Source organism: Pelodiscus sinensis, chromosome 1, assembly GCF_049634645.1.
Source record: "Pelodiscus sinensis isolate JC-2024 chromosome 1, ASM4963464v1, whole genome shotgun sequence".
Lineage (NCBI taxonomy): Eukaryota > Metazoa > Chordata > Testudines > Trionychidae > Pelodiscus > Pelodiscus sinensis.
In genome coordinates, this window is record NC_134711.1 from 140,183,941 (window position 1) to 140,198,008 (window position 14,068).

The 14,068-nt window shown below is 45.3% G+C and overlaps 1 long non-coding RNA gene across 1 annotated transcript in view; it reads right to left on the minus strand.

Annotated features, from left to right (window-relative positions):
- Nucleotides 1–637: 637 nt before the first annotated feature.
- Nucleotides 638–14,068, minus strand: part of LOC112547419 (uncharacterized) — a 30,575-nt gene continuing 17,144 nt past the window's right edge. The window contains exon 3 of the long non-coding RNA XR_012901076.1: nt 638–806. This is a non-coding gene — a long non-coding RNA (uncharacterized LOC112547419). The remainder of the gene's footprint in view (nt 807–14,068) is intronic.

Genomic DNA, 14,068 nt, shown 5'->3' on the forward strand with positions numbered 1-14,068 from the left:
CTCATACTCCTCCATATTGACTTTTTCGACCTTCCTAATGCTATGGTATTAGAAGGAGAAGTCAGATTATTTGTGTTAAGCAAAAGCTCGCATTTTCCATCCAGTTTATATATATGTCATAGAAGCAACATCATCCATCATGAGCTCTTTACACCTGTATATGTCACCAACTCAGGATCATTCTTGGGGTTTTGTTAACATATGTACATAGCACCAAAATGAGATCACCTCTCACGTGTTGTTTCCACATATGTGAAGCTCCTTCGTGGAAAAAAGGGAAGGTAGCCATTAATTGGAATAGTTATTTTGCAAATTTGAATAGGGGGGTTAATTGTAGCCTTGCAATTGGCCTCAAATCTTCTCACCAAATCATCATTGACAAATATTTTGCTGAACTCCCCGAAGCTGTAGCTCAGCTACACAAATAAATACTGTAGCAGATCCTGACAGGAAGACGTTCAGCCCAATCTTTTCCAGATGGCAGTGATGGATAGCTGTGTGCTTATATTTATTTAGTTTCCCAGGCACTGGTGTCTTGCCTTCAGTGGTCATTGCGTGTTTAGCTTTGGCTTGGAGACTGACATAGCAGTTTTTATAGTACTAGATGGGTAGTCTGGCAGGTTTGCTTCATGGCTTGGGTACCATGAATGCAGAAGAGGAACAAATGTTTAATCTGCAACCATTTAACTATTTTGCTGCTTTACCTTTCTGTCACAATTCTGATGAGGCCTTGGAGCAGAGCTTGAGACATCTACATGTACTATGTGTTCGCTGATCACTTGTAACTTGCTAGCTTCTTGGGTATCCTGAAGATGAGAATAGAATAAGGACCTTAAGCAAACAGGGTGGAAAAACCATTCTGTGGAATAAAAGCCTAAAACACAGGGACTGGAAATGTGATTTCTATATTATATAGCGGCATAATGTGCTTTATGTGCAAGTACAAGACAATGTTTTTGGTCCAAAGACTTTGAGGACAGATTTTCTTCTTCCAGTGAAGTGGGATGTTCAGATGCTCCTTGGAGTTGTAAGTTCTGAACCTCGGTGGATTTGAAAATCCCCCCCCCCTCCCCGGCACCTAAATGCATCACTAAATGCCAAAACACCTTAAAAATTTGGCTATTACAAGCAAAAGTAAGACAAGAGATATCTAGGGATATGTAGTGTCTTGCCGCCAGACCACTGCTTTAATCTGGCCCCAGCTCAGTAATGAATAAATCTCATGGCTGTTTGGTGGCATGCATCAACTGACTTTCTGACTTCTCTCCCTTAGACAATTCCATTTGCAGCCTGCTCTCTTCAGGATCCAGATTAAACTTGTTTTCCTAAATTGTAATGCCCTCCATGGATTTATCCCAGGCTATTTTATGGACCATGTCTCTTTCTATTCACTTCTTCACTCTCTGCTCTCCTTGAGCACGATCTTCCATCTGTTCTTCCACAGTGTATCCCACAAAGAGGAGGACGTCTTAGAGACTAAGGGTACGTCTACGCTAGCCCCCTAGTTCGAACTAGGGAGGCTAATGAGGGTGACCAAAATTGCAAATGAAGACTGGGATTTAAATATCCTGCACTTCATTAGCATGTTCCTGGGCGGTCACCATTTTGGAAACTGACTAGCCCGGAATAACTGCCCACGTCTATAAATGGTAGTGAAACAGGATTTTGAAGTAAACCCCTAACTCGAATTAACTGTTACTCCTCGTGGAACAAGGTTTAACAGCTAATTCGAGTTAAGGGGTTTACTTCAAATTCCCGTTTCACTGCCGCGTGTAGACGCGGGCAGTTATTCTGGGCTAGTCAGTTTCCAAAATGGCAACTGCCCGGGAACATGCTAATGAAGGGATATTTAAATCCCATGCTTCATTTGCAATTTGTTTGCCCTCATTAGCCTCCCTAGTTCAAACTAAGGGGCTAGTGTAGACGTACCCTAACAGATTTATTAGAGCATAAACTTTTGTGGGTAAAACCCACTTCATCAGATGAGTTGGAGTGGAATTAGTAGGGCTATGTCTAGACTGCAGGCTTCTTTCGAAAGAGGCTCTTTCGAAAGATCGCGTCTAGACTGCAGGCGGATCTTTCGAAAGAGCAATCCACTTTTTCGAAAGAGAGCACCCAGCGAGTCTGGATGCTCTCTTTCGAAGAAGCCCTATTTACATTGAAGAACGCCTTCTTTCGAAAGAGGAACTTTCGAAAGAAGGCGTTCTTCCTCGTGAAACGAGGTTTACCGCCATCGAAAGAAAAGCCGCGTTCTTTCGAAATAATTTCGAAAGAACGCGGCTTGAGTCTGGACGCAGGGGAAGTTTTTTCGGGAAAAGGCTACTTTTCCCGAAAAAACCCCTGAGTCTGGACACAGCCTAGGAGTATATACAAGGAAGAAGTTGCTTGTGTTAATGAAGCTAATCAAGTCAGGATGTAAGTGGATCATTCACAGCATTTGATGTAAAGATATAAATATTCAGAGAGGGGAAATTGCCTTTGTAATGCATTAACCAGTTAAGATCCTTATTCAGTCCTAAGTTGATAGAATTTGCAAATGAATTTGCAGTTCAGTTGTCTCCCTTTGTAATTGGGTTTTTAAATAGTTTTGTAGAAGGATGGCTACTTTCAAATCCATTACTGAATGTCTATGAAGGTTAAAATGTTCCCTTACAGGTTTATGTATATTATCTTTCCTGATGTCTGATTTGGGGCCATTTATCCTTGGGCATAGAAGACCATCCAGTTTGGCCAATATACATGGCAGAGAGACATTGCTGGCACTTGATGGCATAGATCATGTTAGTGGATGTGCAGGTGGATGAGCCACTGATGTTGTGGCTTATGTGATTAGGTCCTGTGATGGTGTTGCTTGTGTAGATGTGTGGGCAGAGTTGGCAGTGGGTTTGTTGCAGGGATAGGTTCCTTGATAAGTGTTTCTGTGGTGCACTGTGTGGCTGCTGGTGTGTAATTGCTTCAGTTTGGGGGGCTGTCTGTAGGTGAGGACTGGCCTGTCTCCCAAGGTCTGTGAGAGTGATAATAGAAATGTAGCCGTGTTAGTCTGGTGTAGCTGAAGCAAAATACAGGACTATGTAGCACTTTAAAGACTAACAAGATGGTTTATTAGATGATGAGCTTTCGTGGGCCAGACCCACTTCCTCAGATCAAATAGTGGAAGAAAATAGTCACAGCCATATATACCAAAGGATACAATTTAAAAAAAATGAACACATATGAAAAGGACAAATCAAATTTCAGTAGAGAAGGGGGATGGGGGGGGGAAGGTGAATGTCTGTGGGCTAATGATATTAGAGGTGATAATTAGGGAAGCCATCTTTGTAATGGGTAAGATAACTAGATCCTTTGTTTAGACTCAGATGTAAAGTGTCGAATAAAGTGTGAGAGCGAGGGATCATTTTCCACAACAGGTTATAGACTGACCTGATGCACTGGCGGGGTTTTAGCTGTGGGCTATAGGTAATGACCAGTGGCATTATTTTCCTTGTTGGGCATGTCCTGAAGCATGCCTGGCTCTTTCAATCTGTTTCTTCTCTTCCGCGGGAGGGTATTTAAGTTTTAAGAATGCTTGATAGTGGTCATGTATGTGTTTGTCTCTTCCTGAGGGACTGGAGCAGATATGGTTGTGTCTTAGGGCTTGGCTATAGACAGTGGATCATGTGATGTGTCCTGGATAGAAGCTAGAGGTATGTAGGTAAGAATAGCAGTCAGTAGATTTCCAGGATAGAGTGCTGTTTATGTGATTATTATTTATTTATACTTCAGTGTCCAGGAAGTGTATCTCACTGTCCCAATCCTAATCTCCTCTGCTCCAAATCCTGGTCTTCTGACTATCCACACCCACTTCCCCATAGCCTATCACCCAGTCTCCTTGCCTAGTCAATCCCAGTTCTTCCCTGTCTCCTGGCTCATTGTCTGATCTGTCATCACCCCTTCCAGCCTTCAGTCAACACCATTCCACTAGCTCCCAGTCCTAGTCTCCCTCCTTAGTGATCCTTCTAGTTCCTTGTCCTAACCTTGCACAGTCAGTCCATATGCTCCTCCTGCACCCTGACTCTTCATTAGATCTGTCTCCCCCCACGCTCCCCACTGCATTTGTTCTCAGTCAGAGTCTCCCCCAGCCATTCAACCAATCTCAGTCTCCCATCTGCCCACACATCAATTGGTTAACTACTTTCATACTACAATCATAGTAAAACCCAATCAAAACTAGTCAAGAATACTTGTGGGGGTAACTGAAAAGACTGTAAGAGTAACTTTAACCCTCCCCCCTTGTACATATGTATTACAAAAGGAACTCTGATTACAGGATCAATGTCAAATAACATTTGGCAAAACATATTATGGTGCTTACTGACTGTGCTCTAACAATCTCTGATTCAGACCTATTAGGCTAGAGACTGAACAGGTCACACATTCTAAAGTAATACAGATACATGGGTTTGCAGATTTTAAGGACAGAAGGAACCATTTTGATAATTTAATCTGACCTCCTGCATGATGCAGATCACAGAATTTCTCCCAGTGACTTCTGCACAAAGCCCGTAACTTCTGGTTGAATGAGATTAACTTTTAGAAAGATATTCAGTCAAAAGTGATGGTGTATCTTCTAAATACATTGTAAATTGTTACAATATTGAATTACTCTCATTATTAAATATTTGAATTTTATTTCCTGACTGAATTTGTCTGATTTCAACTTCCAGTGATTTGACCTTGTTTTGCATTTTTCTTCTAGATTATAAATCTTCTCTCCATGTAGACTGTGATCAAGTCGCTACTTAGCTAAACAGACTGAGTTTTTTAGTCTTTCACTATAAGGCACACTATCCAGACCTCATATCCTTCATATAGCTCTTTTCTGAACCCTTTCCAATGGTTCAGTCTCCTTGGAACTCCAGAACTGGACACGCTACTTCAGTCAGAGTCTTGCTAATGCTGAATACAGATGTAATACCATCTTCCTATTCAGTACTCCTTGTTTAGACATTCAAGGATTACATACCGTAAGTTTTCCCATCTACATCTGAAAGCTCATGTTCAGTTGGTTATCCACCATAACCCTTAAGATCTTTTCAGAGTCACTGCAATCCAGTATAGAATCCCTCATCCTGTAGGTATCACCTGCATTCTTTCTTCCATTTCTATATACCATTACAACTACACGGAGCTGCCTAAAGAAAGTGTAAGACTAGATAGACATCAATCTAGTGCAGAATCCTGCACTGTGACAGTGCATTTCCAGAGCAAAGTCCTGGAAGTACAGGGTTTAGTGGATCCAATCAGCTCCTTTTCAGATCACCTATTTGAATTAAATCTCCTGATATCTAGACAGTATGGCTACGTCTAGACTGCAAGCCTCTTTCGAAAGATACTTTCAAAAAAGCCTAATTCGAAAAAGAGCATCTAGACTACAACCAGTACTTTTGAAAAACCAAGCCGTTTTTTTGAAAGAGAACACCCAGGCAGTCTGGATGCTCTCTTTCAAAAAAGCACACTTTGCATTACATAGCACCTTTTTTCGAAAGAGCACTTTCGGAAAAAGGCATTATTCCTTGTAAAATGTGGTTTTCCGCGGTCGAAAAAACTGCCACCTTCTTTCAATTTACTTTTGAAAGAATGCGGCAGCAGTCTAGACGCAGGAGAAGTTTTTTAAAAAAAAGGCCACTTTTTTTCGAAAAAACCCAGTAGTCTAGAACACCCTATGGTTGCTATGTGAAATTTGAAATAGAGATCTGCAGGATACATGATGTACCTCCAGAAAGTGGGAAATCTGACAGGAAATCTATTATATATTTTGAAGAGTTTGTTTGTTTGTGGATCTGTTTGTGCAAAATAATGTTATACTTTGTGATTTCCAGCAGATACCAAATTTTGCATAAACAATCTTGCTATTTCAATTACCTGAATGCATTACTTTTTACACCGGAATATGCTGGGTGAAAGGTTTAAATCACTGTTTCTCAAATGGTGAACTGCAGCCACTGAGAGCCATGAGGCTCCGTGGCAGCAGAGCCGGTAAGTAAATTGGAGCAGCCCGGTAGCAGCTTCTCAGAGTAGGTCTGTGGACCACTTTGAGAAACACTGGTTTAAACAGTTATTTTTGTTTTTCATTGGAAAAAGTCATGACATGATTAGAGTTCATAAAAATATTTGCTAAGAAAATTAAAATCGAGTCTCCTCTTCAACTGTCATTTTAGTGCAAAGAAAAGTTTTACTGTTACAAATCACAGAATAATTCAAATTAGTTACAGAAAGAGTAATGGAAGCTTTATGAGTTTTATTCAAATTTAACATGTATGGTAATTATTTAGTAAAATGAATAATGTTTGAAGTTGAAATTATACAACCTTAAAACTGTACTTTTACTTTCCTTTTGCAAGCACGTTAATAAACAATTCTATGACATATATTTCATTTCTTGAACTTTCCTATAAGTGTAATCTACACAAAATGATTTTGCCCAATCAACGATGGGTCTCACTGCTAGATACATATAATGGAGGAGGGGTCCCAACCTAGACTATTGCCCCTCTTAAATGTGGACTCTGTTGTAGCCATATGCATGTTAATCTAGCTGTGCTGTGGGAACACTAGATTATGGCCAAACTGGATAACCTATTTAAGGTACATGGACTGAAGACAGAATCACAGTTACTGTGAACTCATTTTAAATTTCCTGACTGTAGGACAACTGTATACTCAATATGGGTATGTCTACACTACAAAGTTAATTCGAACTAACAGCCGTTAGTTCGAATTAACTTTGATAGGCGCTACACATGCAAACCGCTAGTTCGAACTTAATTCGAACTAGCGGAGCGCTTAATTCGAACTAGGTAAACCTCATTCTACGAGGACTAACGCCTAGTTCGAATTAACTAGTTCGAATTAAGGGCTGTGTAGCCACTTAATTCGAACTAGTGGGAGGCTAGCCCTTCCCAGCTTTCCCTGGTGGCCACTCTGGGCACCACCAGGGAAACTCTTCTGCCCCCCTCCCGGCCCCGAAGCCCTTAAAGGGGCATGGGCTGGCTACGGTGCCCGTGCCAGGTGCAAGCCTGCCAGCACCCAGCCAACAGACCCTGCACCTGGCACGGCTCGAGCCGGCCACCTGCTGCCACCCAGCCCTCCGCCTCTTCCTGGGACCAGCCTGCCCAGGTCCGGAAGAGGCGGGCACCCGCCTGATCTAGTGCAGACATCGTGGACCTCATCCACGACCTCCGCACTAGGCACAGGAAAGTGGCCGCCTGGGGCAGGATAGCTGCCAGCCTGGCCACCCAGGAGCAGGTGTGCATGAAAATCAAGGTGGTCCACTGAGATCCCCGACCCTGAGCCCTGAGCTTAGAATGGCCGTACTGGGTCAGACCAAAGGTCCATCTAGCCCAGTAGCCTGTCTGCCGACAGCGGCCAACACTAGGTACCCTGGAGGGGATGGACCGAAGACAATAACCAAGCCATTTGTCTCGTGCCATCCATCTCCAGCCTTCCACAAACAGAAGCCAGAGACACCATTTCTACCCCCTGGCTAATACCACTCCATGGACCCAACCTCCATGAATTTATCTCACTTCTCTTTAAACTCTAACAAAATACAGGACTATGTAGCACTTTAAAGACTAACAAGATGGTTTATTAGATGATGAGCTTTTGTGGGCCAGACCCACTTCCTCAGATCAAATAGTGGAAGAAAATAGTCACAGCCATATATACCAAAGGATACAATTAAAAAGAATGAACACATATGAAAAGGACAAATCACATTTCAGAACTCTTTAAACTCTGTTCTAGTTCTAGCCTTCACAGCCTCCTGCAGCAAGGAGTTCCACAGGTTGACTATTTGCTTTGTGAAGAAGAACTTTCTGTTGTTAGTTTGAAGCCTGTTACCCATTCATTTCATTTGGTGTCTTTTAGTCCTTCTATTATGGGAACTAATGAAGAACTTTTCTTTATGCACCCTCTCCACACCACTCATGCTTTTATAGACCTCTATCATATCCCCCCTCAGTCTCCTCTTTTCTAAGCTGAGAAGTCCCGGTCTCTTTAGCCTCTCTTCACATGGGACCTGTTCCAAACCCCTGATCATTTTAGTTGCCCTCCCCTCTCCCACCCTCTCTCTTCCTCTTTCCCACCTCCTTTTCCCAGTCTCCCCGAGTTTTGTTCAATAAAGAGAGTTTCTATTTTTGAACACACATGTCCTTTATTTTGTACATCAGGAAGGGGGGCTAGGGAGGGGTAAGTGGAAGGAGGTGAGGGAGGAATGGGGTACGAGCCCCCAATGGGGAGGACTGGGCAGGCTCTGCGGGCTCCTCGGGGTGGAAACTCTCCTGAATCCCCTTGATTGACCCCCCCTCCGGATGGCAGCCTGCAGCAAGTGCAGCCGGGCTGATGGCCGAGTGGTGTGATGTGCCGAGCGTGGGCACTCAGGGCACTCCAAGCCAGGACTGCTTTGCAAGTGGGGAACCCCTGAGAACTGTCTGTCCGGGGTGGGAGTCGGGTCCCTTTAAGCACAGCCCTCGGCTAGCCTGAGGCAGCAGCTCCACGCTCTAAGTCCTCCTCTGATGCCCTGCCGGCACTGCTTCCGGCCATCCTTAACCTCGGTTCAGGGTCCACTCAGTGTGGACATGCTAGTTCGAATTAGCAAAATGCTAATTCCAACTAGTTTTTAGGTCTAGATGCACTAGTTCGAATTATCTTAGTTCGAATTAACTAATTCGAATTAAGTTAGTTCGAATTAGTGCTGTAGTGTAGACATACCCCTTGTTACTTAACATTTCCCTTCCTCCTGACATTTTAGATGGGGATCACTTGGGGACTTTGTGATTTCACTTTGCTATGATCACTGAAGGATGAGATCTATGAGGAAGGATGGAGAAGGAGCACAAGGGGATTGAAATGAGAGTACTGCACTCAGCTCTGGTATAAGCGGATACAGTTCCACATTGTGTTTTATTGTCCATTCTTAGCATATCTATAAACACTGATTGAAAATAAACTGGGATTGTATTATTAAAGCTCCAATACTTTTGCCAAAGCACTGTTGAAGAACAGTTTTATCTCAGTTAATGGGGGATGTTTTGAGGAAGAAATGAAGAGAGAAAAGCCAAATTCATGGAGATTAACTGAGTAGACTGACTAGTGGTTCCAGGAGTGGAGAATCAATATCTCTTCATTTCAAAATTGACTAGGCTTAAGAGGACCCAGGTTTGCATAAGCTTTGTGTAAAGGGACATAAAACTAGACAACTAGGATGTCAATGCTGTCAGCGCCAGTTGCTGAAGTCTGTTTCTGGCTGAATTCCACACTGCTTAACAATGTCAGCATCCTATCAAGCCCTCAGTCTGTGTTATTCCAATTATCCTGCATCATCCTTTCTACTGAACTCACTGGGAAAGGGTCTCTGCACCAGCCCTATTCATTGTGGTACTGGCACAAGAAGCAAAAAGATCTATGATTCTGTGGGTCCAGTAGGGCTAAACCCGCACACAACAGGCATTGAAGAGCTTCAAGGAGCCTGAATTGCAGCCCAATTTTCTGGCCACAATTTGAGGGGTAAATTTGCCCTCATAAAGCACCAGTGACTGGAATTCCAGCTGCATTGCACGTCTTACAAATGGAGAAATCTAGAGAGCTTGCTCTGTCAGCAAACACTTGTAACTGTGGGAAGTCAAAAATGATTTTTCCAAGCTAGTTAAGCCATTTCCCCCCTGCAGTTTAGTCTTTAAAAAGACATGGTTTGAATTTTTCTAAATCAGGAAAAGTGGATTTTTTTCACCATTGCTGTGCTCAAAAATGCCTTGAAGGATTTTGTTCAAACTTTACAAACACAGAGAGATAGATGAACAGACAAGTACTGGGTACAGTGGGATCCTAGGCTCCTAACCATTGTGGGGCTATAAACAGTAAATAATAACAGATGGACAGTGTAGCAGAAGCATGCCTGCTGCACTGAGGACTTACCAGAGCTGCCAGAGCCGCAGGCAGACCAGGGCACCTGCTGAGACACGGGCCGTGGATGAAAGCCCAGCAGCAGAAGGCAAGCCCCACCCTTGCCCCTTCTGCCCAAAGCCCCGCCTCAGGAACCAAGTCCCGCCCACCCTCAGCCTGAGCCTTCCTGGCCACTTGGAAAACCACCAGGGCTGCCCTGCTGCAGCTCTGGCTCCATTCCCTCTCCAGCAGGTGGGGAGAGCCGGGCTGTTGGGCTGTGGCCCTATCCCCTTCATTGGCCAGGAGAAGCTGGGCTGCCACACTGCAGCACCAGCCTTCCCTGGAAGTGGCCCCAGCCGTAGGCAGGTGGGCGTATAGGCAGTTTTCATAAGTTTGGGCCTTCCCCTGCCTACATTACTGACCACCCATGTGCTGAGACTTGCCACTAGCCATGTACCTCACCACAGAGTTGTCCTTATCCAAATGCAGAATACGCAGTTGCATAAGGCACCCAAAAATTTGGGGCACCACTGGGTCTTAATTTCGACCCACCCACCACTTCCTATCCTTGTTCTGTGGCTCTGCTTCCTGTAGCTAGGAAAGGGGCTAGTTCATGTAAAAGTGACATAGCCTGCAGACCTATTAGCAGCACATTGAACCTGTGAAAGTGACATTTGAATGGTAATGATGCCATTTCACAGGCAACTGCCCACTACAGGTATAGTCTGCCAGTTTCTGAAAGTCCTGTGTTAGTCTGCAGGCCCTTAGTTTAAAAGGTGTTTTAAAATACCTCATTAGTGCGATGCTGATGATTATAATATCACACCTCTAAAAAGTCAGACCCCCCTCGTTGCCATTGGGCAGAGGGGCACTGGTTTAATACTACTGCATAGGGGCTCCATAAATCCTACGGACGGACCTTCCTCAGGAAGACAGAGGGCAATCCCAAGCCACAGGCACACTGTGGGGGGAGTGTAGGAAGTAGCCCAGGGACACCAGAGAATAGTTTGATTTTGTTATTGTCAAAACCCAGGCCAGCATGTTTAGGGCAGATGCCATCTGACCACTGATGGAATGCTGCTACTTTTAGGGTCTTAGGCTGGGGCTTGATGCAGTAGGATGGGCCTGGCACCCCTACAGAGGCATAGCGAGGGTGTTATGTGCCCAATCATTTGTTACTATGGATCTGTTATTATTATTTCTAAGTCAGCAAAATAAATAAATAAATAAAGTGCTACCAGATTATTGTTTTTTAAGTTTTTTCTTTTGTTGTAAAGTACCTTTTTTTAAAAAAAAAAAAAAAAATTATAAATAACCCCAATGCACTCACCCCTCCCCTTCAGCCAGGTCGCCTGGTGCCCCCAATCCCAATGCACTCACCCCTACCCCAGAGCCAGGCATTCCCCATTCCAATGCAACCACCCCTTCCCCAGAGCAGGCACCCTAGCCTCCTCCATACCAATGCAACTGTAGGTAAATTTCATTAATCTCTGTATTAATCATTTTCTCATTGAATTTTTTTTTATTTTAACTTTGTATCAATTCCTTTTAGCGTTGTAATAAGTCTTTAGTTTGTTGTATGAAGTCCTTTTATAGAAACTTCGTATACTTTTATAGAACATAGAAACTTTGTATTAAGCCTTTTACATGTATCTTAAAGACTTTGTACCTCCTTTTGCTAAATTGATTTTCCTGTTGAGTGAATGAGGTGTGAATGGATAAGGCATGAAAGAAAAGCACCTCTGGACACTTGCAATGGTTGGAGAAAGGTGGAAGCCAGATTCAAGAACAATGGAACCTGTGAAGTGGGCTCATTGAAAGAAGACTGGACCTATGGATGTCTTGGTGGTAAGCAGCACGGGTGCCTGATTTTGGAAGCACCCTCTTTGAAGGTGAATGGGAGAGCATTAAAACAACACCCAGAAGAAGGTGCCACAGATGAATTACTGCATATGCATATGATGACTCTCTGCATGAGAGGGAAGACACTATACATCTAAGGCATCTTGCAGTCAACATGATCTGGCTCCAGCCCTCCCCCACCTAATTAACCTGGCCAGTGCAGCTAGGTGGAACAACTATTGGTAAAAACAAAACATGATGGCTACGTCTATATTGACAAGATTTTGTGCAAATACTGTTTAACGCAAGAGTTTTTGCGTTAGAGTATTTGAGTAAGAGAGTGTCTACACTGGCATGTGCCTTTGCGCAAAAGATGTGCTTTTGCGCAAGAGCATCTGTGCCAGTGTAGATGCTCTTTTGCACAAGAAAGCTCCAATGGCCATTTTTAACATCGGGCTTTCTTACACAAGAAATTGATGTTGCCTGTCTACACTGGCCTATTGTGCAAGAACAGTTGCGCAAGAGGGCTTATCCCTGAGCAGGAGCATCAGAGTATTTGCACAAGAAGCACTGATTTTATACATTAGAATGTCAGTGTTCTTGCGCAAGTACTTGTGGCTAGTGTAGACAGGTGGCACGATTTTGCACAAAATCTTGCCAATGTAGACTTAGCCTAAGTGTGTGTGCTGTATTATATTCATGTAAGTGTTGACTGCTATATGTGTGTATTACCAATAAATGTGGTATTTTGCCTTTCCCCTCTGAAAAGATCCCATGCAGTACTTTTAAGTACAACACAACTACCCCTGCCCTAGAGCCAGGCCTCCCCCCCCAAGCACCTCATATTCCAGTGCACTCACCTCACCCCTGCCCCAGAGCCAGCCCCCCCCCCGAGTGCCCCCCAACCCAATGCACTCACCACTCCCCAGAGCTAGGCACCCCCAGCTCCAGGAGAACCCTCTCCATCAAATCCCCCCCTTCACAGAGCCAGGCACCGGAGGAACAGGACGGGCAACGAAATCTTACCTTTAAAGTTGCTGCTCCTCCCACCCAGCTTGGCTGCCTCGGCTCACAGTTTGTAGAGGGAGGCAGCACTTAGCCGCTCCGAGTCCCGGGTCTCTGCTCAAAGTGTCACACGGGCCAGAGCAGTGTGCGATCCGGTCCCACCTCAGCCTGGCGCCCCCCTAGCATAGCTCCCGGGGGCAACTGCCCATCCCCCCCCTTCGCTATGCCTCTGCATCCCTACCCCTCAATCCACCTGCAGGGGGGCAGCTGTCCACCCTAGACCAAGAGGTCTGCACTTGACTTCTGTCTGCCAGATCCCTCTGCACTGTTTATGCTCGATCCTGCCTGATGGCCTGAGACCCTAGGCCAGGGGTGGGCAAGATACCTCTTGCGGGTTGGATCTGACTCACCAAGCCACCAGATCTGGCCCATGGATACCCTGCCAGGACCCTCAGGCATGCAGCAGCTGCTGTTTTAGACACAGGGCTGCGCCATGTGCTTCTCTGCTCTAGAGGGAAGGGGATGCTTTGTGTGAGGATGCTCCCCACTCCCAGCCCTGTCCTCGGCTCCTATTTTGGCCAGAAACAACCAGACATAGGAGCTCAGAGATTGGCCTGGGGGGATGAGGGCAGCGCAAGCCTCTCCCCTCTCCCCTTTCCCCGAGCTGAGAGCTACATGGAGGGAGCAGCCTGTAGTTTTAAGCGATCTGGGGTTGCAGCAGGCAGGGAGCCCAGCCTGCCTTAAGGGTGCTGCAGAGCTGCTGACCAGGAGACACTTAGGTAAGCACCTCCCAGCCAGTGCCTGCGTCTGACACCCCAGCCCCTCCCACACCCCAACTCCCTCCCCCAGGTCACCATCCAAACCCTCTGTACCCTCCTGCCCCAGGCCACAACTTCCTCCCAGACTCTGTAGCCCCCTCCTATGCCCCTCCCCCAGGACAGAATCCTCTCCTGCACCCATACTCCCTCCCTGACCCTGCACCCCAATCCCCTGCACTAGGTCACAACCCCCTTCTTCACCCAAACTCCCTCTTAGACAGACCTCATACCCCTCTCCTGCAACCCAGTCCTTTACCCCGTGTGCCCTTCTGCACCCAACCTCCATCCTAGACCCTGCACCTCCTCCATAGAAAACTGGGGCACTTGGCCACTTTCCAAAATGTTAGAGTGTCCCTCCCCCCACCAAAAATTACTGATCACCCCTGTCCTAGACTTTTTGGTGCTCTGCACTGTTTGATGGACTGAGCCAAGAGATTCTTTATCACTCTGCCCTGACTATAGACAGGGCCCTGGACTACCTG